Source organism: Ornithodoros turicata, chromosome 1 (assembly GCF_037126465.1).
Source record: "Ornithodoros turicata isolate Travis chromosome 1, ASM3712646v1, whole genome shotgun sequence".
NCBI lineage: Eukaryota > Metazoa > Arthropoda > Arachnida > Ixodida > Argasidae > Ornithodoros > Ornithodoros turicata.
In genome coordinates, this window is record NC_088201.1 from 23,589,988 (window position 1) to 23,616,320 (window position 26,333).

The 26,333-nt window shown below is 44.6% G+C and overlaps 1 long non-coding RNA gene across 3 annotated transcripts in view; it reads right to left on the reverse strand.

Annotated features, from left to right (window-relative positions):
* LOC135377669 (uncharacterized) overlaps positions 1-26,333 on the reverse strand; it is a 69,472-nt gene that overhangs the window by 8,639 nt on the left and 34,500 nt on the right. For 2 of the 3 annotated variants that reach the window (XR_010418170.1, XR_010418169.1), the window contains exons 4-5: positions 15,443-15,517; positions 13,662-14,372 (exon numbers count right to left, since the gene is read on the reverse strand). This is a non-coding gene — a long non-coding RNA (uncharacterized LOC135377669). Of the gene's footprint in view, positions 1-13,661; positions 14,373-15,442; positions 15,518-26,333 lie in introns of those variants that run through there. The other variant, XR_010418171.1, reaches the window with a different exon arrangement.

The following is a 26,333-nucleotide window of genomic DNA, read 5'->3' on the forward strand; positions in this document are numbered from 1 at the left end:
GGGAGTCATGTATCAGCTAATCAGGCAGTGAGGTAATTCATCTAATATTAGCTAATTCAACTAATATCAGCTAATATCTAATCAGGTAGTCGGATAATATTACCTAATTCAGTTAATATCAGCTAATGTCAGCTAATATAAGCTATTTCAGCTGACGTCAACTAGGATCAGATAATATCATCTAATCATGTAGTCATCTAATATCACCCAACTCAGCTAATATAAGCTATTTCAACTGACATCAGGTAGTCAGCTACTTTTAGGCAGATATGTACAAGATACTCAGAAATGTATTTAAGATAAATACTAATGTTAGAATGTTATTAAGATATGGTATAAATACATGCAAATTAAAATAATTAAGATAGAGTACAAAATACTTCAAAAAGTATTTGAAATACAATTAAGATACTATTTATCCTTGAACGCAAAAAGTCACCGGTCACTGGTCAATGCGGCAAGTCGCCGCTATTGTTTGTTTGTTTGTTTGTATTTATTTGTATCGTGCCCACCAACGGCTGACAACAGCCTCCTGGGCAGTGCACTATAAAAATATAATATACAACTGAATTCATAGGAACGAACAACCAGCTGAAATAGCAGCTGTATATCAATTCAGGATTAAACAAAATAAAAATCGGGAAATAATCAGACATAATCAGTTACAAAGTAGACGATGGGCAGAACATTTGAACTGATGAAGATTCATGGAAATATCAATGTCGAGATGGTTAAAGGCATTAAGGAGAAACTGCATACGAAACGTAGGGATCATTTCCATGTGACATGAATCATCTAAACCCGCGCACTACCCTAGCCGCCGCTGTGCGATAGGAGTCATCTAAACACAAGTCCCAAAAACATGACAAAGAGATAGCACATAACTCCACTAAGTATATGTGACCCAGAACAAAGCAAACTTCTAGCAAGCCCCTGCTCGGCGAGGTCAGAATTCGGCGTGGAGGAGGAGGAGGAGTGTCGTTGGGAGGAACCCGAGAGGTCTGCCTGCCTGATTAGGCGGCATGTTTCTCGGGAAGGGAAAGGTGGTGGAGAGGAGGAAAGGGTGAAGTGGAAGACCGAGCGGAATCCGCTCGGGGGGAGGATAGCTGCGTCCATGGGCCGACTTCAGGGGAACTGTGCCGGCATACACCTATTACACATCTGAGGGAAACCCAGGAAAAACCCCAGACGGCACAGCCGGCCCGCGGATTCGAACCGCGGACCTCCCAGTCTCCAAGCGCACGCGTTACCGCTGCGCCACCGGAGCTGGTCAGAATTCGGCGTCACCGCGTCAGGGCACGCATAATAGAACCCTCACTGACAAAGGATTAGTACACACGGGGCAAGATCTCTAAATGGGGACTTCCAAGAAGGGCCAATGTTCGGGTCAAGTCCGAGGGACTCAGGAAACTTCAGGAAATAATGGAAAGATGAGACACAAAGTTTGAGAGGGAGATCCAAAATATGTAATTAGAATATTGAGTAGAAAATACCATAAAATGTATTTGAAATAGAGTACAAATACACAAAACAAAAAGTATTGAGTAGAATATCAAAATACCGCAAACTGTATTACAGTATTTTAAATACAATACTCTAAATACGTACAAGTCTGCTTTTAGCTTATTCAGCTGATATAAGCTAACTTAGCTAATGTCAGCTAATATGAGCTAATGTCAGCTAATATCAGCTAATATAAGCTAATGTCAGCTACTAGCAGCTAATATGAGCTGATCAGGTAGCCAGCTAATAGATATGAATAGGCAGTCGAATTAGCTAGCGAGTCACATAATCAGAGTTCGGCTGCACTTTCAACGGGACCTCCTCGTGGTGGTTACACATCACCTCGGTGTCCTCGGGTGACGTGGATGTTTCAATATGTATCGGGAGTCATCTTGTATCAGCTAATCAGGCAGTGAGCTAATCCACCTAATATTAGCTAAATCAACTAATATCAGCGAATCTCTAATCAGGCAGTCAGCTAATATGAGCTAATTCAGTTAATATCAGCTAACTCAGCTAATATCAGGTACATCAGATAATATCATCTAATCAGGTAGTCATCTAATATCAGCTAACTCAGCTAATGTCAGTTACGTCAGCTACATCAGCTAATATCAGCTAATTCAGCCAATGTGAGTTAATGTCAGCTAATATAAGGTATTTTCAGCTATTTCAGCTAACATCACTGAACATTAGATGAATTAGACATGAGTTACAATCAGCTAATATCAGCCAATGTCAGCTAATTCACCTCTAATCAGCTAATTTAGCTAATATAAGCTAACTCAGTTAATGTCAGCTAATATCAGCTACATAAGCTAATATGAGCGTGTAGCAGCACTAGCTGCACCAACATCGCCTTTGGCCACATGACCCTTTTTCTGCCCTGCCACCTCGCGCTCGCGAGATGCGAGCTAGTTACTTCTTCTTCTACTCGAGCGACCGGCCAGAACGGTCAATAAAATAGTCTGGTCCGACTTGACGCCTTTTGTCTCCGCCGCTGCAGTCCTTCTCCGTCTTCACGCCGATCCCGCTTCGCGCATCGACGTTCCCCATCTCCAGCTGGAATTTGCTGGTATCATCGCCGTTTCCGCACCAAGGCTCGCAACTGTACACCACCATGTACCTTCCAGGGAAACTCCCGAGCCAGTTACTAGATACCGACACCGACACCTTAAGGCCTCCCTCTCCTGCGCGCGTGAGCGTACCCAGTGGTTCGCCGCTCTTCCTACAGTGCTGCTCGGTATTCGGACGGCCCTCAAGCAAGACATCGGCGCCTCCAGCGCAGAACTCGTCTACGGGACGTCACTACGTTTGCCGTCACAATTCTTCCATCCTGTGCGCCCCGAAGCAGCCGAGCCATCGTCATTCCTTCACCAACTCCGTTTGACAATGTCCCAGCTCTGCCCTTCCCCAACCCGACGAAGCCTTCGTAGCCATCCCTTCATCAGCCCAGAGCTTGAAAGCTGTACACATGTTTTTATTCGCCGGGATGCCGTTCGTAAGCCTCTTCAACCTCATTTCGACGGCCCCTTTCAAGTTCTGCACCGATACGACAACTTCTACCGCGTACAGCTTAATGGCCGGGAGGACAACATTTCCATCGATAGGCTGCAACCCGCTCACCTAGACCCCTCATCTCAGGCGCATTTCACCCAGCTGGAAGTTTCTTCAGACTCTTCGAACGAGCCTGACACACAGCATGACGATCGTACCGCCCCTCAGCCGCATCTCGATCTTTCCCACTGCGCCCAGCTTCAAGCAAGCACGTATCGTGGGATCTGCACCGCACTGTCCAGCCTGCAGCTTCAGCATCATCTTTCTCCAGGGGAGGGAGGATGATGTAGCAGCACTAGCTGCACCAACATCGCCTTTGGTCACATGACCCTTTTTCTGCCCTGCCACCTCGCGCTCGCGAGATGCGAGCTAGTTACTTCTTCTACTCGAGCGACCGGCCAGAACGGTCAATAAAATAGTCTGGTCCGACTTGACGCCTTTTGTCTCCTGGCCTCACTCAACACGCGACAAGCGAATGTCAGCTAATTTCAGCTACATAAGCTAATATCAGCTAATGTCACCTGCTATCAGCTAATATGAGCAGATCAGGTAGCCAGCTAATAGACGTGAAGAGGTAGTCGAATTTGCTATTAAGTCACATGGTCAGAGTCCGGCTGCACTTTCCACGGGACCTCCTCGAGGTGGTTACACATTTTTTTTATTGTTTCCGTTTCCATCTAACAAAAGATGGCGGTGGCCCCGGAAAAAAAGCTTCATCAAAGTAGCTTGAGGGCATCCGGGGGCCGCCCTGACACTAGGCAGCACTATAATTAAGACGCAGAAATACAGTAAAGATAAATAATGCACAAGAATCAAACACACAATAGCCTACGCTACATATTCTCATACCCATAAACTTTCTGTAATAAGTAGAAATATGACACAGGATAATAGCGAAAAGAAAAATTATAGAATACAAGCATTCAATGCAGCTCACTAAGTAAAGGAAAAAATCATGCAAAATTTACTGCAGTACCCATACACTTTCTGTAGTAAGTAGAAACATAAGAACAGTGAAAAGAAAAAATCATAAAGCAGATGTACTCGATACAGCTCACTGAGTAAAGGAAAAATCACACAAAATTTACTACAATTTTTAGAATTTCATTCAATTAATTAATTTGGAATTTAATTATGTCAAAAAAATACCATGACATCGTAACTGTTTACGCTTGCATGTTTTCAACCCAGTATAACCGGAGACGCCTGTTAGTGATGTTTTTGAACTCCTGGTTTACAAAGATTTCCTCATGCTTGTTTAGGAGGAGCGGCAGCTGGTGGCGTAGCATGTGTGACCCATATTGTGTTCGGCAACAGGGTACCTTCCAGGTTTCCCTGGCACGGGTTTGAAGAGCCTTAGTATTTTTCTCCAGTAGTGACATACTGTATAGTTGACGAAGAAGCTGATCATCAGAGAGTTTTAGCAGGGTAATGGCCTTATATTCGTAAACGTATTTAACTGATACGATGCCTAGTCGTCGTAACAGCGGCTGTGAGTGTGCCAGGAAGGTTTAATTGGAAATAGCGTGTACCGCCTTCTTTTGAATTCTAGACAATATATCCTTATTAGTTTTAGTTGTGGTTCCCCACACTAAATGACCATAACAAAGGTGAGAGAAAAAAAATGGCGTTATATAATTTTTGTTTGACAAGAGTTGGAAGTGTAGACCTAAACTTCCATAAAATCCCAGATACTCGGGATAGCTTAGTGGAAAGTTCACTGACGTGCACGTTCCAGCTCATATAACACGAGAAATGCACACCAAGTATTTTAATGTCGTTTACGATTTCAATTTATGGGTTTCCTATTTTCAAAGGAACGTTCAATGAAATTTGCTTTTTTTTTTTGAAACAAAAGTACAACTTTCGTTTTCTTGCTATTTATTTGCAAGCAATTATTGTTGACCCAGTTCTCTAAAGCTAAAAGCACTCCGTTGGCCCTATGAAGGATTTCATTGGAATCTGTGCCCGGATAAAAAAGGCTGGTATCGTCAGCATAAATGACGGAGTGGACGTTGGAGCTAACCTTAACAATATCAGTTATGTAAATATTGAACAGGAGAGGCCCAAGAATGCTGCCCTGAGGTACACCAGAAGATATATGAAGGGGAGAAGATAATTTACTATCGATTTCTACTGACTGTTGTCGAAAAGCGAGATAGGATTTCAATAGGGAAAGAGGTACTCCACGTATGCCACAACGATATAGTTTCTGCAACAGGACTGTAGGATTTAATGATTCAATGGCCTTCCGAAAATCAACATAAACAGCTAATGTAATTTTTTTATTCTCCAGGTCATTTGATATAATTTCTTTTCGCGTGAGAAGTGCGAGCTCCGTGGAGCGCCCCTTACGAAAGCCGTACTGAAAGTCCGTTATTATAGATAGCTTGGTAATAAAGGAATCGAGCTGTAAAAAAATAACCCGTTCTAGAACTTTTGAGAAAATAGGCAACAACGATATCGGCCTATAATTTCCCAAGTTACCTCGGTCTCCACCTTTGAACAGTACTATCACTTTTGCTATTTGCATTGTGTTCTCGGTTGACGTGGATGTTTCAATATGTATCGGGAGTCATCTTGTATCAGCTAATCAGGCAGTGAGCTAATTCATCTAATATTAGTTAATTCAATTAATATCAGCTAACTCAGCTAATATCAGCCAGATCAGCTAATATCAGCTATTTCAACTGACGTAAGCTAATCAGCTAATATTACCTAATTCAGCTAACTCAGCTAATGTCAGTTACATCAGCTAAGCTATTTCAGCTACATCAGCTAGCATCAGCTAGAATAAGATATCTAATAAGCTACATCAGCTAATATCAGCAAATATCAGCTAATGTCAGCTAATATAAGCTATTTCAGCTGACGTCAACTAGCATCAGATATCAGCTAATATCTAATCAGGTAGTCATCTAATATAAGCTATTTTCAGCTATTTCAGCTAACATGACGGAACAGCATTAGCTGAATTTCATATGATCTACCATCAGGTAATATCAGCCAATGTCAGCTAATTCAGCTAATGTCAGCTGATTAGGTAGTCAGCTAATAGGTATAAATAGGTAGTCAAATTAGCTATGAAGTCACGTGATCAGGGGCCGGCTACACTTTCAACGGGGCCTCCTCGTCGTGGTTACGCATCGTGTCCACGGGTGACGTGGATGTTTCAAATAGACTTCGGTAGTTTTGATCCTCAGTCACTCAAGTTGGCTCACCGCCCGCCCAGTCCTCTGTGTCGTTCACTCAGCTCTCGACTGGCTCACTTACGCTCACTCACTAGTCTAATCAGATAGTCAGCTCAGCTAATATGAGCTAATTCAGCTAACTCAGCTGATGTCAGTTACATCAGATAAATCAGCTAATATCAGCTGTTTCAACTAACATCAGCTAATCAGCTAATATTAGCTAATGCAGCTAACTCAGCTAATGTCAGTTACATCAACTAATATAAGCTGTTTCAGTGAATATCAGCTATGTGAGCTAGCATCAGATAGCATCAGCTAATATTAGCTAATCTAATCTAATCAGGTAGTCAGCTACTTTTAGCTAATTTAGCTAATATAAGCTAACTCAGCTAATATCAGCTACATAAGCTAATATAAGCTAACTCAGCTAATATCAGCTACATAAGCTAATATAAGCTAATGTCAGCTATTATCAGCTAATAGGAGCTGATCCGGTAGCCAGCTAATAGATATGAATAGGTAGTCGAATTAGATATGAAGTCACATGGTCAGAGTCCGGCTGCACTTTCAACGGGACCTCCTCGAGGTGGTTACACATTGTGTCCTCGGGTGACCTGGATGTTTCAATATGTATCGGGGGTCATCTTGTATCAGCTAATCAGGCAGTGAGCTAATTCACCTACTAGCTAACTCCGCTAATATCAGCTAACTCCGCTAATGTCAGCTAGATCAGCTAATATCAGCTATTTCAACTGGCGTCAGCTAATCAGCTAATAAGTGCTAATTCAGCTAACTCAGCTAATGTCAGTTACATCAGCTAATATCAGCTCTTTCAGCTACATCCGCTAATATCAGCTATTTCAGCTACATCAGCTAGCATCAGCTAGTATAAGAAATCTTACAGATCAGAAAGACGACGAGGAAGAGCGCAACTCACAAGCCGCAAGGTTATTGCGCGTGTTTTGAATTGCATTTTCATTCAATGTTAAGTCGGGTGCTTAGTCAGTCGATTCGTCGGCATTAAACTTTGCACATCATCTTGGACTTCTGGTCGTCTTTTCCCTTCAACCTTTTTGGTGCCGGAACCCGGGAGCCGCAGCCTCTGGACGAAAGGACACCGGATAATCCAACGGAAATCATGGAACGTCTTGCCGCCAGCGTGCCCCGATTCGTTTTCGAATCACAAGACTTGCTGATGACATCAAGAACATTGTTAGCTCGCCTTCTCCGTCCAGGGAAGATCTGAGGCTCAAGCTCTCTTTGTTAACAGCCAAGGCATCTATACTGTCAGACATGAACCGCGAGATCGCTGCAGCTGTAGATGACGACGAGAGACAAGAGGCACAAGGCTGCAACGACTATACCAGGAGATTATCACGGCAGCCACGCTACGAGCTAATCGATTTCTGTCTCAATCAACTCCGCCATTGGTTCCTGACTCAGACGGAGCGGGCTTAGGCCAGACCGCGTCGTCTCAACGTCATCACGCAACCGCACCAAAGCTTCCGAAGCTACACATCGAGCCGTTTACTGGAGAGTTATCATCATGGCAGTCCTTCTGGGACCAATGTGTTTCCGGCATATATGACAACCGTACCCTCTCTACCATTGCGAAGTTCCAATACCTTAGGACGCTGGTCAAGGGCAAATCGGAACTTGCGATCAAGGGGCTGGACTTGACCAACGAAAATTATCCGACAGCCATCAAAATTCTCAAGCAGCAATTTGGTAGCGGTCACCGTTTGATTTACGAGCACATGAGTCATCTCCTCGAGTTACCAAATGTGCGTTCCTCTGACGACGTAACAAGACTGAGGCAACTGTACGACGTCTTGACTGTCCGGATGCGCAACCTCAAGAGCCTACGAGTGTCAGAGTTCCTACGGCATTGTGCTGATGACAGAGTTACTTCGGAAGCTTCCACCTGACCTCGAACTGGAGTATTATCGTCAGAGAAGTCCTAATACGAACGAACTGCCCACTGCTGAGTCTGCTCCTCAAGATACCAGTGAAGGTACTGCCGAGTCTGCTCCTCAAACTATGTAGGACTCTCGGCGAAAGTTCGAGTGAAGTCTGAAGCGACTGAGACAGTGATTTTATGTTGACGACCTTCTCACCGGTGCTAGTGACCTCCACGAGGCCACTCGGCTGTTTGACGAGACACTTCAAATCTTCGATGCTGCCAGCATGCCTGTCCGCAAATGGAACACCAATGCAGCCCCCCTTCAGCAAATCTTCGTGAACAGAGGTGTCACCAGAACAGCTACTACCGTCGAAGTGCTAGGCGTCACTTGGGACACCATTGATGACGAACTTTGATGTTCCCTCGCCTCTGTTCTCGATTTTTTGAGCCTCAAGAGAGATACGAAGCGCTATGTTTTGCAAGGTGTCTCACGGTTGTATGATCCCTTCGGATTCCTTGCGCCATTTTCCATCACCGCTAAGATTCTATTGCAACGGCTATGGGAGAAAAAGACTACGTGGGATGCTCAGCTGACCCCGGAAGATGCCCAACTTTGGAATACATAGCTCAGGACTTCGCCTTCTACAACGTTTTTCACAACGACGGCTTCTGACTGATACCTCGACGCCTCAACGTCTCGAATCTACGTTACACGTCTTCGCCGATGCCAGTCCTCAAGCGTATGGAGCCGTTGTCTACCGCAGAAGCGCTGCTACGTCTGGGAGCACGGTCTCGTTTGTCATTGGAAAATCTCGAGTTGCACCCCTTAAGCGGCAGACACTTCCCAGGTTGGAGCTGCTTGCAGCACTACTTGCGACGCGACTGTTCACGACTATATCCGACGCTTTGCTCATTCCCGTTTGTAGCTGCTATGCATGGGCAGATTCCATGATTGCCCTTTCGTGGATAAAGACCGCACCTTCTCGTCTACCACGGTTTGCGACCCACCGAGTTTCGGAGATTCAACGTCACCTGCCTTTGAGTTGTTGGAGACATTGTCCTAGCACTGACAACCCTGCAGGTCTCTAACACGCGGTGTGTCCGCAACTGCGCTCTTAAATAAGATTCTCTGGTGGGCTGGACCTGCTTGGCTTTATGACGAGTCCACAGCTTGGCCTACAACAACGAGCAAGCCTCAAGCTACGGTCGACGAGCCTCTGAACACATCTGTGGCTCTTGCACAGGCCTTTACTCAACCATTATTTTCGTTGGACGATTACAGCAAGTTCCCTCATGTTTTGGCAGTAACAGCCTGGGTCCTGCGCTTTGTTCACAATAATAGACATCCAGAACCCAACAGATACGTCGGAACAATCACAGCTCAAGAACTGTATCATGTTGAAACATATTGGGTAAAAACCGTACAAGTGAGCATCTTCGGTTGTCATCCTGATAGCCATTCGCAACTGCAGGCTTTATCAACCTTTATCGATGAAGAGGGAGTCCTCCGCTTGCAAACGCGGTTGGACCTCAGTGACTTGAACCAGGCAACGACCAAGCCGATTGTACTTCCGAGCAGACATCGATTTACGTGGCTATTGATCACGCATGTTCACGTTCAGCAAATGCACGCTGGAGTACAGGGAACTCTGGCACAGCTTCGATAGAAGTACTGGGTTATTCGTGGACGTCAGACGGTTTAGAAAGTCCTTTATTCTTGTGTGGTCTGTCGTAGATTTGGAAGCAAGCCCACATGTCAAAGAACTGCTCCTCTTCCTGCAGACCGTCTTTCTAAGACGCAACCTTTCGACGTCACCGGACTTGACTTCGCCGGCCCTGTGTACCTCCTTCCGTATGACTCCGACGTCACCCACAAGTGCTGCATCTTATTGTTCACATGTGCTGTCACCAGAGCTGTACATCTTGAACTCACCACGTCAATGAATATTCAGAGTTTCATGCAGGCCTTCAGAAGATTGATCTCTCGCAGGTCTGTTCCATCCAAGATATATTCCGACAACTTCACCACCTTTAAGCGGGCCTCCCGTGACCTACGAGAGATCTTTAGTATCATCAATGGCGAACTTCTACAGCGATATTGCGCCAACCACAACATCAGGTGGCATTTCATTGCTGAGCGCGCCGCCTGGTGGGGAGGATTTTGGGAGAGACTTATCAAGACTGTGAAAGACTCCCTGCGAAAAGCTCTCGGACGCAGCAGCCTCACCTTTGACAGCCTGATAACCATCTTGACGGAGGTAGAGGGTATCGTCAACTCAAGACCGCTGACTTACATGTCAGACCATCCCCAGATACTTTTCTGCACTCTTTCCGTCTCACTTTCTTGTGGGTAAGCGGTTGACTGCCTTACCGCAAGTTGATCACGACCAAGGTGATCCGGAGGAGACGCACTCTACTCTACTCGAGAGGAACCGCAAGCAAGAAGAAATGCTCGCACAGTGCTGGACTCGATGGAGCCGGGAATACATCTGCGAGCTACCTAGCGGCAATCGTCTCCAGTACAGAGCAGTCGTTCCGTTTCGAACAGGGGAGCTAGTGCTTGTACCTTCAAGATTTCAATCAAGGGTTCTTTGGCCTCTAGGCCGGATTATTAAAACCTATCCCGGCGGCGACGGGGTGATCCGTGTTTGTAAGGTACAGCTTCCTGATGGAGCTGTCATTCGTAGGCCAGTGCAGCTGCTGAACAAGCTGGAACTCTAGGCCATCGACATGACTTCGTTCATCTGGCGCCCAGAGCGCTGTAAGAAATCTTATAGAAGACGTCGTCTACCAAGTCTTTTTCGTCGTCTTTTCCCTACAAAGCTAATATCAGCTATTTGAGCTAACATCAGATAGCATCAGCTAATATTAGCTAATTCAGCTAACATCAGCTAATATAATATAATCAGGTAGTCAGCTACTATTAGCTAATGTCAGCTAATATCAGCTACATAAGCTAATATCAGCTAATGTCAGCTACTATGAGCTAATATGAGCTGATCAGGTAGCTAGCTAATAGATGTGAATAGGTAGTCGAATTAGCTATTAAGTCACATGGTCAGAGTCCGGCTGCACTTTCAACGGGACCTCCTCGAGGTGGTTACACATTGTGTCCTCGGGTGACGTGGATGTTTCAATATGTATCTGGAGTCATCTTGTATCAGCTAATCAGGCAGTGAGCTAACTCACCTAATATTAGCTAATTCAGTTAATATCAGCTACATCAGCCAGTATCAGCTGTCAGCTAATTCAGCTAATGTCAGCTAATATAAGCTATTTCAGCTGACGTCAACTAGCATCAGATAATATCAGCTCATATCATAGATTGAGAAGTTACCGGTCAAAAAGAACTCGTTACAAGTTAAGTTACCGTGTGCAAAATGTAACTAAGTTAATAACGAAGTTCTTCAGCCTGGAATGGAAGTCGCAGTTACTGAGTTACTTAAAAAAAGAACGAGTTACTTCCAAGTTACTTCGGACACAAAATAGCATTACGCAGGTGGATCCTTACGCTTTACGGCATTACGCTTAGATCATGAACTTGAACATCTCTCTCTGTTGTTGTCATCATCTCACGCTTAGATCGTTTTCGTTTATGTCCAACAATACAGCTCTCCCTGTTTGTAAACAAATGATGTCATAGTGTTCGACAGCGCCACAAATTTGGTAGAATTGAACTACGCTCGAAGCTAGACGTGAACAAGGTTGCGCTCGAACGCCACGGCCTTGAGGGGATTATGATATGGTCCCTTAAAGGGACGCGACCCTCCATCCTGCTTTCCTTTCAATGGGAGGCGCCCGTTCGTGGAACCCAGCCCTCCCCTTCCGATTTGTTTCGGTTTCAGTCTGTCTACCAATGTCATAATGACGTTTCTATGGTAGAGGTCTATCTGAGCGCTTTGCATCTTACTCCCTGTGGGCGCACAATGGTTCAGCTTCACTTCAATGGCAGCGGTCCTTACTTCCTGAGTAAAATACTCTCATTGATTGAACATCACGTTTTATGGCAAAAAATGCCATGAAGGAACCTGAGAGAAAGCAAGAACATATGTGGACGTGAGTGAAAAGTGAGTTAAAAGTAACTTGGAACTTAACTTATGTTAGTTTGGCAAAGTTACCTGAAAAAGGGACGAATTCCTCTGAAAGGTACCACGGCGCAAAAGTACCGAGTTAAGTTACAAGTTACCAAGAAAGAACAGTTACAGAACCGTTACAGAACAGTTACAGAACAGTTACCAAGAACTTAGTTACAGTAACGAGTTACCTCGAACTCTCGCTAATCTAATCTAATCAGGTAGTCATCTAATATCAGCTAACGCAGCTATAATGTCAGTTACATCAGCTACATCAGCTAATTCAGCTAATGTGAGTTAATGTCAGCTATAATATCAGCTATTTTGAGCCATTTCAGCTAACATCACTGAACAACATTAGCTGAATTAGATATGAGCTACCATCAGCTAATATCAGCCAATGTCAGCTAATTCAGGTAATATCAGCTAATTTAGCTAATATCAGCTAATCAGGCTGTCAGCTAATAGGTATAAATAGGTAGTCAAATTAGCTACGAAGTCACATAATCAGAGGCCGGCTACACTTTCAACGGGAGCTCCTCGACGTGATTACGCATTGTGTCCTCGGGTGATGTGGATGTTTCAAATAGACCACTTTTCAAACAGACCAGACTCGGCAGTTTTGATTCTCACTCAAGTTCACTCACCGCTCGCCCAGTCCTCTGCCTCGCTCACTCAGGCTCACTCACAAGCCGCTCCACTATCTACTCACTTACTCACGCTCATTTCATTGGCCGATTTGAGCGTGAGTGAGCATGAATGAGCGGGCTCATGAGTGAGTTTTGCCGAGGTCTGCGAGTTGAGTGAAGCAGCCCTAACAAATTATTATTTTTTGTTCAATTAGTACATTTCGAGCTTTAGAAACAAATGTGCTTGCGTTATTACAGGACGAAAAAGCGTTACACGTACCCTTCTATTGGGCACCTGTGGTACCATAAAACATTTTCACTGTCGAGAACAGTGCCAAGGTTGTGGTGTTGCCAGGTTGTGGTGGTTGTTGCCAGGGCACCCAGCAGGCAGGAATCTTCCATCCTTACATCTTCCACGCATACAGTAAACGTGGCCGTGTCGAAGATGCTACACGACCACGTTTACTGTATGCCTGGAAGATGTAAGAATGGAAGTTCCCTGCCTGCTGGGTGCACTGGCAACAACACAACCCTGGCACTGTTCTGGACAGTGAACGTGTTTTTTTTTTTTTCGCCAAAGGCCACAATCAGTTATCAGCTGTTAAGTTCTCTTATTTTGTTAGTGTTGATTCACCGAGTGCCCATGTGAAAGTAGCCATATTAAGCATGAAATGATAATGAAGGTGTCAAATAAACTGTGAATACGTTTATGGCAGTCGTGGATACGGTTCTGTGTTCAGTTTGGGGGTTTGGAGTAGGACCACACTTGGAGGAATATCCAACATCTACATTATCGCACCTGATGTACGGGGTGTGTGGTACATTTTTTATTTTCTACTGTATGGTGTACAGCAGGTAGACCTTTGTAGTACAACTGTTGAGCCACAACAGCATATAACATTCAAGCAGCAAATGGTCCAACCGTTCTGCCTCTACAGTAGGACCCAGTATATCCACACAGTATAAATGTTCAACCCTTGCAGTAAAATTGTTCTATTCGCTGTTGTATACATGTGCGACTAAAAACATCTCTGCCCCTGCAGTTCTACCCAAAAATTTATAATTGTGGCTGCAATACAGTGCAGCCCTGCGATTTTTATTGAAATACTTTGCATGGTGATTTTAGGCGTGGAAAATACTTTCCAATGTATACCTACCAAAACGACTCATGGCAGCTGAAACGGGTTCCCATTCCCTGTTCCTGCTTCGAGTGTAACGGCGGGTGTCAACAACGAAATGCCAAGGATTCCGGGAATGAGCGGCACATTGCGCAAGAGGTTCACGCTCAACGATGACTTGTTCTACGTGAAGTGCAATCCAGTGAAGTCGAGTAAGAGTAGTGAAATCCAGTGAAGACCTTGTAAGCGTAATCCAGTAAGAGTGGCCGCTCTCCTTTTCTTTCTTTTTACTCTTGGTCTGGTAGACAGACGAAAGCACGTACCCCTCTACCGTCATTGCGGGTAGAGGTCCTCAGAATGACCCGCCCAATAAAAAGGAACCATAAGCAGCTGGAAACCTAAACAGCAATCAGTTTGTTATCTGTCTTCTTAGAATACATTCTACAGATAAGGATTGAGCTATTGTACACACCCATGTAATGACTACAATGACCCTTTGGGTTTACGAATAAATAAAGAAATAAATGAATAAATGGGGAAGGACCCGATGTCCGTCCGTCCGTCCGTTCGAACCAATAGCACGTTATGTCGCTCGCTCTCTTCACTTCTCCTTTCGGAGTGTCAGGATTGCAGTTGCTTCAATATCTCGCCGGTATTCCTATAGCGAGCCGATGCGGTAACGCTGCTGCACTGCTGAAGGGCACTGAGACATGAATGAAGCAGTCACTTGGGAGCAGAGCAGACTCTCTGAGATTACAAAATTGAAGAGACGTCCCAGCAGTGGCAACTCGTACAAAACGTTGAAAGAACTCCGACATTTGACCGTGTAGAAAAAGGTTGCCACAACCGTGCACAAAATAAACAAGTTGAGCCCCATGCACACTGACTCTCTCTCGCACGAAGGTATCGCGCACATTACTAAAAGAGAACTTTCGCGCAGCACGTTCCTCGTCAACCCTCGTCCCGAATGACATCGTCCCTTGATTGTCTGAAAACGGGAGGCTTCGCCTCTTTGTGACATTTATGCAGTTATGTTGATTGTCACAAAAAGGCGTACACCCCGTGCTTTCCATATACGAAAGTACCTCTGCAAAGTTTCTATTCTATCTTTGTGAGGCACTCCGAGACGAGGCTTTTCCGTTTCTGCATCGGAAGATGTGAAAACGAATTTTTGCTTTAATTTTAGACAGATAGGACCCATTACAATGCATGAGGTGTACGGTGAGATGAGAGTGTTTATAAATACACGGGTTTGCCCAAGATACAATTCGGGATTTGTAATCACAAAAAAAAAAAAAAAAAAAAAAGCATACGGCATTTCGGGAGCTTAACTATGCATCGGACGACGTATCACGCACTAAACGTTTGTGTCAGCACAGTCACTCCGTTCAACTTACTGTGAATTATTCGTGCAAATAAGAAAAAAAAAAAAAAACGCCGGCTCTTTAACATTTTCTATGATCCATACCTGTGTTTCCGCTACTTCCATTAGATGGCGCCACAGTCGGATGCGACGTTGTGGAGGGGATTGCAAGCTTGAAAGCTGCGTAGAGAACAAATCAAAAATGTGATTTCGTGGTTTTCAACAGACGCCTTGTCCTCGTGGCATCACATGCTAGGCACTGAAAAGGGCCTTTTCGAGATAGAAACTTCTAGTCGTTCAGGAAGGTCGGTATGACTCAACATATGCGCCGCGAACACTGCCACAGCGACCGACGGTGTCTTCGTTCGTACTCCTTCAGTACCCGCTCTCGCATGCCACCATCAATGGAGCGATACGCTTGCTCTATTCTTTGCTTAAGATCCCCGAACGTGTTGATGGTGCTACGGGTAACCTGGGTTGTTTGCGAACCAGTATCGTCAGTTATGGCGATTTATGTGGCCACTGAGATGAGAGTTCACCTCGTCGCTAAACAAAATGAACTCCAAGTGAGCTGGGACTATCAGTAATGCGCCGCACACTCTAAAAACAGAACTTCACCGCACAGTACGCTGTGAGCCAACCGTTGCCACGAATGATAGGGTTGTCGCTTCTCATTCGGGTAAACGTGCTTCTTGTTCCTGACAGAACCTTCCTCAGTGAAGCGCTTTCTCCACTTTTTTTATGGTGTGGTCCGACGGCGCAGGGCGGTTTTAAGTCGCTCCGAATTTTCTTTGCACCAGTGCAACACTTCTTAGCTCCGTGTACCAGAGCACTACGTTTGTGCGCTCCTGTACAGTTAACTGGCGCATTGTACGTAATGTGAATAAAGTGGAAACGCGGTATACACAGGGAGAGATAGCACATGGATACACAGTGTACGATACGATGAAAACAAGTGCTCGTCCAATAACCCGAAGAGATTTGCAGACGATTGCTATGAAGACAGAATGGTATGCTTGGGTGCTTGCTAGTTCTTCATTCTCATATTTGGCCTTCGCGTTTTTGCGTTACGTACTGCAGTCTATTTTTTATACGTACGAAAGCGCTTTATACGGCAGTTTTGTGCATCAAGTTCGAAACACTCCGTTGCCTTCAATGTCGTCCGCAACGCCGCTTCCGACTATCCCGCCATCAAGCGGAAGGAGCGGAAACACAGGCATGGGCCATAGAAAATGTTAAGGAGCTGGCGGTTTTTTAATTTTCACGAATAATTCGCAGTAAGTTGAACGTAGTGACTGTGCCGACATAAAATTTTAGAGCATGATAGATTGTCCGGTGCATAGTTAAGCTCCCGAAACGCTGTATTCTTTGTTTTATGATCATTACCCCGAACTTTGTCTTGGGCAAACTTGTACATTTCTTGCCAAATGCACGTGTGCAAAATATGCACCGTAAGGTGGCTAAAACGTTTCTCTCTCAAGTGCCGTCGAACTGCCCATTTCTACAAAAAGTAGTTTTCCCCAGTTCCATCTTTACAACTTTTGCGGGTCTGTTGGGTGATGAGAAAGCGTGCATAAAAAAGAAAAAAAAAAACTAATACCTCTTGCTAGAGTACTCGGATCAAGAAAAACGACAGCCGCTGAACCGCAGCTTGCGAAACAAACACCGCCCACGGATCCGTCGAAAATGTTGTTATTAATATCCGCAGCAAATGACTAATGCAATCAACGGCACAGATGATCATCATCAGGGCCAGAATGTCCGCCGAAGGTGGCTATCAGTTTTCGGTAAGAAACTTTGGGTGTGCCGTTCCCTTTGTGGCTGAGGGGCAGCATCGGCGGCGGCGGCGGCGCCGGTCTATCAAAGAAGGTGTGAGAAAGGCGTGCAAAGCCGGCACTACTCCATGTGGGGGGTCGCTCCAAGGGGCCTCTAGCACAGGTGTCGACTGACGCCGGCCGGGATGAAGTTGCAAGCCCTCTCGAAGGTAGGCAGCCTTCTCTCTGACACCGGTTCCTCGTTTGGCACCGACGCGCTATTAATCAAAGGAGGCTGCCTTTCTCTCATTGTTGGACTATCTGGTTTAGGGTTGATGCATCACCACCAACAAAAAACACAAGACGGCTCTACCTGCTGGCGAGGCATCACTCTTTTTATGTACAGCATTTTATTTTGCTTTCGGCGTCGCCCATCGGAATTACATTTTGGTTTCCTTTTGATCTCTTCAGCGTGCGAAGAATCAGTTCCGACTGCTAACGATATCGCTAAATAGAAGCAAGTGGTGCAGCCCACTGCCTTCCGTTTCAAGCCGCGAAAGGAAGATAAACGAGAATGAAGACGATTAGTCTGGGAAGCCCATGACTCGTTCCGAAGTATCATTATTACGGCAGCTATAGGAGGGAAGGTTGTTCCGAATTAACGCAGATGCTCCAAAGCAATTTTTTTGCCGCAAAAACATGTTTTTTTTTAATTTGGTAGTTTTTTTCTTTTACAGTTGTAATTTTTCTGTCTTTCGGCTGACAGCAGCACAGCGTGTGGATGTTGCGGAGAACGAGAAGAGGAAGAAGAAGAAGGAAAAATTTCCTTCCTCGTTCTCGTTACAGATAGAGGCATTCCAATGATCTTCTGTAATTTTCCAGTTAGAGCACCAGGACGAGTTCAAAGGCGGCACTAAAGTGCAAAAATTTCTCTTTGTGGAATGAAAGATCCCGTTACCTTGACAACAACACAAAAGGAACGGGAGTCATCCGGTGCGTCGTTCGTGTTTTATGAGCGAAAGAAACCGCAATGTACTTTTCCCTCTCCCTCTCCTTGTCCACCTATGTGGAGAGGCCTATGATTGGTCTCCTCAAACGATTTCCCGCGATGATTTGACAAATTTGAGGGGACCAATGAGAGCCCGCTCCGCATCGTCAGCCTTCTTGAGAAGGAGAGGGAAAGGGAAAGCGGAAATTGCGGTTTGTTTCGCTCATACGTTGCGATCATCAATGAACAAGGTTCTCGGGTGTACGGCCTTCGCCTGCTCATTCACCTGTCTTGTGAGCTCCAAAGCTGGATTGGTTTGAACCAGAGGTGGAAAATTACTTTTATTTTGTTATGCATTACCATTACTCATTACTTTTTGTGGTTATTAATGCATCATAATGCCATTACTTTCATCAAGTAATGCCGCTACTCTGGCATTACATTCTCCCAGAAGTGTCTAATAAAGCCCTGCATTATACTAATGACTAATCTCGATGCTTGTGGTAGTTGGTACATACTTTAGTTGAAATCATGACGCTTGAACGACAGCACACATGGACAGACATTCGAGATCCACAACGAGCACCGCCGCACCCTGTATTACATTTACTGCATTTCATCCTGCATTGTAATGTAATGTAATGTGAATTTATTTCCACAAAGAAAAAAAAATGTGGTGGAAGCTGTAAAAAAAAAGTCACTATAGTGACTTGAGGGACTCACAGCTCCCAGCGACATAGAACTTGCAATGGTGATACACTGCAACATTCGAAGGAAACGCGCATCACTGCATAACATTATTGCCGGTCAAAAAAAAAAAAAAAAGAAGAGAGACAAATGTAAGTCAGTATAAAACATCAATATAGCTACAGAAACCAAAATAAAGTTAGTTCTACACCACACAAAAGTACACATCAAAAAAAAAAAAAAAAAAAAAAAAAAAACGTATTCTTGACACCTTTACCCCTGCTATTGATCATTGATAACTACTGGTCAAAACAATTAACTACAGAAATCACGAATGCATGTACGGGACACATTTAAAGGATTGAAAGGGCATTCATTTAATAACTGCAGCAAGCAATCACTGACCCGCTGTTCCCCGTAATTCGTCCTACAACGGGGAATGTTCCACTGCTGATGAGCGCGGGAAGCATAGTGACGTGAAAGCTCTGTGAGATCGAACATTGACAAGACACCAACCAGTGATTTCTTTACAGCCAATTTATAATAACAGAGAGGTCTGTACTCATACAGACTGTGTAAGGGAACCAAACCGTTTGTTTCGAAACGACCAGTTGTTGTGTGGCAATAAGGGAGGCGGTCCAGAATTCGTATGAATATTTTTTGCAGACTAAATAACCTATCCAGATTCGTACTTGTTGTGGTACCCCATACCAAAAAGCAATAATTGAAGTGTGCATATATGAGTGCATAGTAAAGCATCATGACGGTTGCCCTTGACATATAACTGCGATATTTGAATAAAAAGCAAAAAGCACGAGATGCATTGGTGTGTACATGACCTATGTGCAACGACCAAGAAAGCTTCGAGGTAAAGGTCACTCCAAGAATTCTAACAGTATCAACAATGCTGATGACTGAGTTACTGAGCAATAGATTAATTGTGGATGTCACAGGTTTATTTTTAGCAGAAAAAAAAAAGGCTTTGGTCTTATTGGCATTAATTCTCAAGCGATTTACATCGGCCCATGACTTGATTTTCTGAAGTACATGGTTAGCGACTGCAATTAATGTGTCAGGGTGGGAGCCGGAGAAAAGAGGACTGGTGTCATCAGCATAAATGATAAAGTCAGCCTCCTTAGTTATAGAGACAATATCATTTATGCAAATCGAAAAAAGGAGTGGCCCCAGAAGACTTTCTTGCGGCACACCACTTTTAATTTTGCAAAGGCTGGAGGAATAGCATTGACAACGACCTTCTGATGACGACAAGACAGATAGGAAGCGAACAACGAGAGTGCGATACCACGAACACCGTAGCCAGCGAGTTCTTCCAGAAGTACAGCGTGGGAAATCGAGTCAAAGGCCTTGCTAAAGTCAATTAACAGGCCTAAGGTTAATAGCTTATTCTCAATGTTTTTCAGGATGATTTCTTTCTGCGTTAAGAGAGCGAGTTCAGTGGAGTTATTCTTCCGAAAGCCGAATTGGCGTTCACAGAGCAAGCTATATTTTTCAAAGTAAGCCACGAGCCTCTTGTGTATCATATGTTCAAAACCCTTTGAAAAGACAGGTAATATTGACATTGGTCGGTAATTAGAACGCAGGTCGCGTCGCCACTTTTATGTACCATGAGGACCTTGGCGCACTGCATGCCCTCAGCAAAGGATCCTGTTAGCAAACATAGATTGAAGATATGCACTAGACAAGGTGTGATAACGTCCATTATCGTTTTATAGGGTCCAATTTGCATGTCGTAGACATATAACACTTTACTGTTCTTAAGCCGCATAAAACTATGGTAAACTTCAACCTCATCAGTTGGGGAGAGGAACAGTGAGTTAGCTCTGACCTCAGTTAGATTCTCACAAGCCAAATAAATGTCGTGTGCACAGCTATCCTGATCAGATGAATGGACTAAGTATTCATTAAAAGCGTTTGCCATGTCCGTTCCTTGATAGCTAACACCGTCTACGATTATATGGTCAAGTTGTTGGTTGGGTTTTCTGTAATTAACAAGCTTATTTATGTTACGCCAGATAGCTGACGCATTTCCTTTACACGATAAGAAATTGTTCACGCAGTAGTTTTGTTTGGCTTTTTTTAGCATCACGTTGACACGATTACGCAATTCCTTGAACGCTTTAAAACAATCAGGATTTCTATGCTTCAGAAATTTCCTAAATAGCCTATCACGCTTTCGCATAGATTTTAGGATGTCCCGCGTTATCCATGGTTTCCTGGCTGACCTAGGTCTCACCTTGTGTACAAAAGGGAAACATTCCCTATAGATGTCATATATCCTGCTAAAGAAAATATCATAGGCTGCATGTGCGTTTTGGCACTGCAAAACATGGTTCCAATCTGTGGTACGTACTCTTTCCCCAAAACTTCCGCAGATTGGCTTCATTTATAACTTGTTGTTTGAAGGTCAAATTAGATCTACCTCCACGGGAATGACAACTAAAAAAGATTGGCAAATGATCACTGAGCTCAGTGCTAAGTGTTCCGCTAGTCGCATCTGAAGAGGAGTAATTTGATATAATAACATCGATTGAAGTGCAGCTAGTTGGCGTGATACGGGTTGGAGCCTCAATAAAATTAAAGAAGCCATTGGCCTCAAGAAGTTGTTTCAGTGTGGCTGTGGGGCTGAGCGACCAGACGTGTCAATATTTATGTCACCACCAGAGAACAAAGTAAAATTGTTATCAGTGATGTACAAAAAAAAGCCTTCCAAAAAAAGGAAAAAGGACGAAGTGTTTCCCGTGGGAGGACGGTATAATACAGAGTACACTTCACATCCTGACATCACAGTAAGGACTTCGTAATCAGCGGTACAGACAGTGTATTCTTTCAAAATTTCACACGACGTATCTCTTAGTAGAATTATAGGTAATAGCACCATAGGTATCAATCGGTGCACGTGAATTTGTGCATGTATGCATAAAACATATTTTAGATTTATTGCAGCGCAGTAGTAGTTACAGGTGTACAGGCTTTTTTTTTCTCGTTCATTCGCCTCTGACTGAAAAGCGTTAGAGAAGAAAAGGGCTGATGACTTTCCGGATCCCGATTACACCATCTGGACACGTGTAAGCCAACCGGAGGATACCTTACGCTTGGGGTATCCCATACCACACCAGAGCTCTCCTCCTGGTCATTGTTAAAGACTGGTTGGAAAAACCAGGGATTTTCCATGACCCGACACTGCACGATTTTTAATTGTTGGTTTTAGACAGTGCGAGAACATTAATCCTAAGTAATGAGTAATGCTATGATGCATCACACGGTCAGAATGTAATGCATTACCATTACTCATTACCTGTTTCAAAAGTGTAATGCATTTTCATTAACATTTCCCAGATTTAATGCACTACCGGCAGAGCCGTCGCGAGGCGAGTTTTCGCCCGGGGCAGGGTAAACGTGAAGCACCCCCCCCCTCTCTCTCTCTCACTGCCCGCAGAAGCTCTGTAAACAAAGAAAAGAAAACGCTCATGCGCTCATAAATTCAAACTCTCTTCATTCCTGCTTTATACTGTACAAACAACCTGCCGGCCTGCCGTTCGGCGCCCGGGACGTCAGCCCCCCCATCGCTACGGCTCTGATTACCGGTAATGCATTACTTTGTAATGTATTACTCCCCACCTCTGGTTCGAACAATGTGCGCTTACTTCAGAATACATAGGTAGAACGGCAATCTGCAATTAATATTGAAATGCTTTCGGACGCAAAAACATGAAACGTTTGAATGAACGTGGCATGTTTTTCTCCTCGCTTTCCATACCCAACATTTTTCTCGCATCACATGGCGGCCATCCGCGCGTACACTCTAAAAACAGAACTTAGCACGGTGAAGGCCAACCATTTCACAGAATGATGCCTTTATCACTCCTGATTTGTGGAAACTGCCGGGCGTACAGGTTAAGTTCACGGAACACGCGAGCGGCGTACTTTTTCTTCGGTGCGAAACCCTAGCGGCCGGCGGAAGCGAGTGAGTTCACAGTTTCGGAGGGGTGGAAGGGTGCGCTGTTAACGACACACAGCGGTAGCTTCCACTTCCCAGACACACCCAAGCGACATCGGAACAACTACTGTGTGTCGCTAACAGCGCACGCTTCCACCACTCCTAAGCAGTGAACTCACCCGCTTCTGCCGGCCGCTAGGGTGTCGCACCGAAGAAAAAGTACGCCGCTCGCGTGTTCCGTAAACTTTTGTCCCAACCTGTACAGCCTTTTGTGACAGTTGCCATAACTGCGTAAGTGTCACAAAAAGGCGTACACCTCCCGCTTTTAACCAATCAGGGGACAGAACGATGTCACGCGGAATGGCGGTTGGCTAAGAGCGTGTTATGCGGTGAAGTTTTGTTTTAAGAGTGATGCTTGGTACACGGCGCGTTCTCGTTTGAGGATTCGCCTATAATTGAGAACACGTAAATTCTCGATGCACATACTCTGACCTAGAGGTTTCATGGATATTTATAATGAACAGATTCATTGCCAAATAAAAAGAGCCATCGACTTGGGACGTCCTCCTCTTTTCCTGTTGGTTTTTCCTGGTGGGCGCCGCCTGATAGCCGTATTCCGATTTCTCCCGACAGGCGTCGCGGAGCTGTCATCCCATTTGTACTGACAAGACCACCATCAAGGAGATTGCGAGAGAGGGAGGTAAGATATACCGGAGGTGCTAAAACAGGAAATACATGGGCGAAGGCCATAGATGACAGCCACGCGAGCGAGAAAGATGGACGGCATGCCCAAGTTGACAAAATGCCGGGCACGAGATGTTTTCTAAAAGCTGCGTTACGACACCGTTCTCTTGGAACCAAAGTAAGATGAGCGAGGCTTTACAGTAGGGCCATGCTAGTGAAAAGCACATATTGGGGAAACCAAACATCACACACGAGCTGTAAAATTACAAGGCGAGTGTTCATCAGGTATTTATTTTCTAATTTGGCGAAACAGCATTGTCTGTAATGCATATTCCATTATGCAATATTTTACTAAACGTTTCGTCGCCGTGCTTGGAAACTTCGCAAACAAGCATTGTGTTACCATTCCACCTCTTCAGAAGAATGTGTGGGTTCGGGCTTCGTGGGCCTTAGATCTCTCGCAGCGACTTCTCCTCGCTGTCTTTATTTCTGTTCTATACATTCTTACAATAAATAACAATTGGCTGAAGATTTCGACTCGCGCAGTATACATGTATGGTCTGACCGTTGTCTGTCCTGCTATATTTTTGACCATTTCCAGCGAACTATGGATGGCCAGTCGGTTTCAATAGGATACTTGCGCCATATAGCACACGTATAACAAATACATCTGATCTGGCTCTTGTGCCCTTGTCCAATGACGCGTTCTTTCTTTGGCTTCCATCCATTACACGACATTCTTTCTTTTGCTCATTGTAGACTTGCTGTAGGTACAGACCCTGGACCACAACATTGACAACTATAAGGAAAGCAATCTTGAGACTTTCTCCGCTGAGATTCTTGCGCTATGGCAGCTCGGCGTTTCTGAGGACGTGAGTAAGCGCCTCAATGAGGATGTGTTGCGTTGCTTTTGTCTGGTGCGCGGAACTTTTCGTCTTGAGACGTACACATTCCATCAGGAAACGATTGCAGAATACAATAACGCCAAAGATGAATGAAAGTTGGTGAAGTTCGCCTGCACGTTTGTAACGCAACTCGTCTGAAAGGCTGCCGGTCCGTGCCCTGCTGGAATTCGGATACGCGTCGAGTCGATTTTACTTTTCCAGAAGCCTCCGTCGCAGTTCACATGCCATCAGAGCCCATTCTGTTTATGTTCCCCTCCCGACAGGAATGCACCCGTGCGTTAGACGCACAATGAGTTTTCCCAGTGAAAATAAATTGAAATTCGGTAAACGCTCGCGATTTTGCTGTTCCCTTATCGCTCGGAGAGCTGCTACAACTGTGATTGGCTTTGCGATGGGGTATTCGACGCTATTTCGGCCCCTCCCATCCACCAAATACCGCTCCCCTCAAAAGTACTTTCAATGCTTGCCAACTGAGGGGGAAGAAGCGAATGGGTCTCGCCATTCGTTATGTGGAGCAATTGCAACTGTAAAGAGTGCTGTCTGTGAGCTCTTTCTAATGCACAAGTGGAGGGTAGTATCGATTACCACGTATTCCAGTATGAAGATATACGTATATTCCAGTTGTGGCTGAGTGAAGGAAAAGTGAAAGATAGGGAAAACTACGTGACTGCATGGAACTTCCCGGCAGTTGTATGTAACATTACAATTAAATCGAGAAATTTAGAAAATAGCTATACTTGAAATTTCACGACGTCACACCGCAAGGTTGTCGTCTCTAAGGGATGAGATATGCGAAAAATAAAACCAGGAAGGAAAAGCAATCGCACAGCTTAGGACACGCAATAGGTGGGTAAAGCATTGCTGGTAATAATAACAAGAAACAAACGAAGACAACAATAAGCTTGCGCATAAAGAGCACATGATCTCTCTCGAAGTAAGCGTCACCCTTTCTCCTGGATACTGTAGCAACTCCAATTGTGGCAGAATCATTATGGGAAGCCATTTGAGATGAGATCTTCCCAGTGTAAATGTAAAGAAACCTAATCACGCACCCATTAAAATCAGTGCGAAGTACGTACGTAGCGCACTTCTGTGGAGCAGTTAAAATTACTCTTACTTAATGGTGCTTAACGACGACCGTCTTTTGAAACACAATAGTCGATCAAAGGGATTCGAAAGGCCCTTCCTCCCATCGCTTTGATCTTTTTCTGCTGGCTTGAATTCCAACGTTCAACCGTTTTATTTGACGTCGATTTTTAACGAAGCCAACGAAACTGAACGTTCGGCGTTCTTTAGTTTTGCCTCGTATAGTATGTGAAGAAGAAAGCTGCGTCGATAATGAGGCCCTCGAATCTGCTGAGGGCACTAATGATTCCAAGTCGATTCGTTACTCTTTGCCCACTTGTCAGCACATTAAACTGCTGTCGATTCTGAATCGGTCCAGAAAGAGCCGTTCTTGCGCAACAAAGCACGAATCACCCCAGTCGGTTCTCGGCTTTGCTATTTAATCAAAGTATACTCGTGTCAAGACATGCCACACGAAGTTCATGTTACATGCATGAATTATGGAAATAGCAAAACAAAAGAACGCGTTAGTCAAGCGTGGTCATTTTGGGGTTAGTGGTGGTAAAAATGTTTCATTTGTATTTGTAACGTGTAACGTCTAATGAATGGCTGAAGCAGAATAATGGCAACTGTGCAACATACAGCCTTTCACTGTATGACTTTCTGTTTTGTGGTTCCATCACAGATGCAATTGCATTATCTTATTATTAATTATATTATTGCAATCATCTCGCAGTGAACGACAATGTATGCTGTACATTCATGCAGGATAGGTAACGTCTTAGGAACAGTTCAACGAAATCAACGCACACGTGCATCAGTTTGGTACGGCACGTTTAGTGAAGTACATATAGTGGTTCGAAGAAGCGCCACAAGTCAAAAGAGGCGAATGAAAGTGGCCTTCCTGCTTAGGAGGCGGTAGGTGGCGTTCGCGTGATAGTCGTGGCGCACAAAG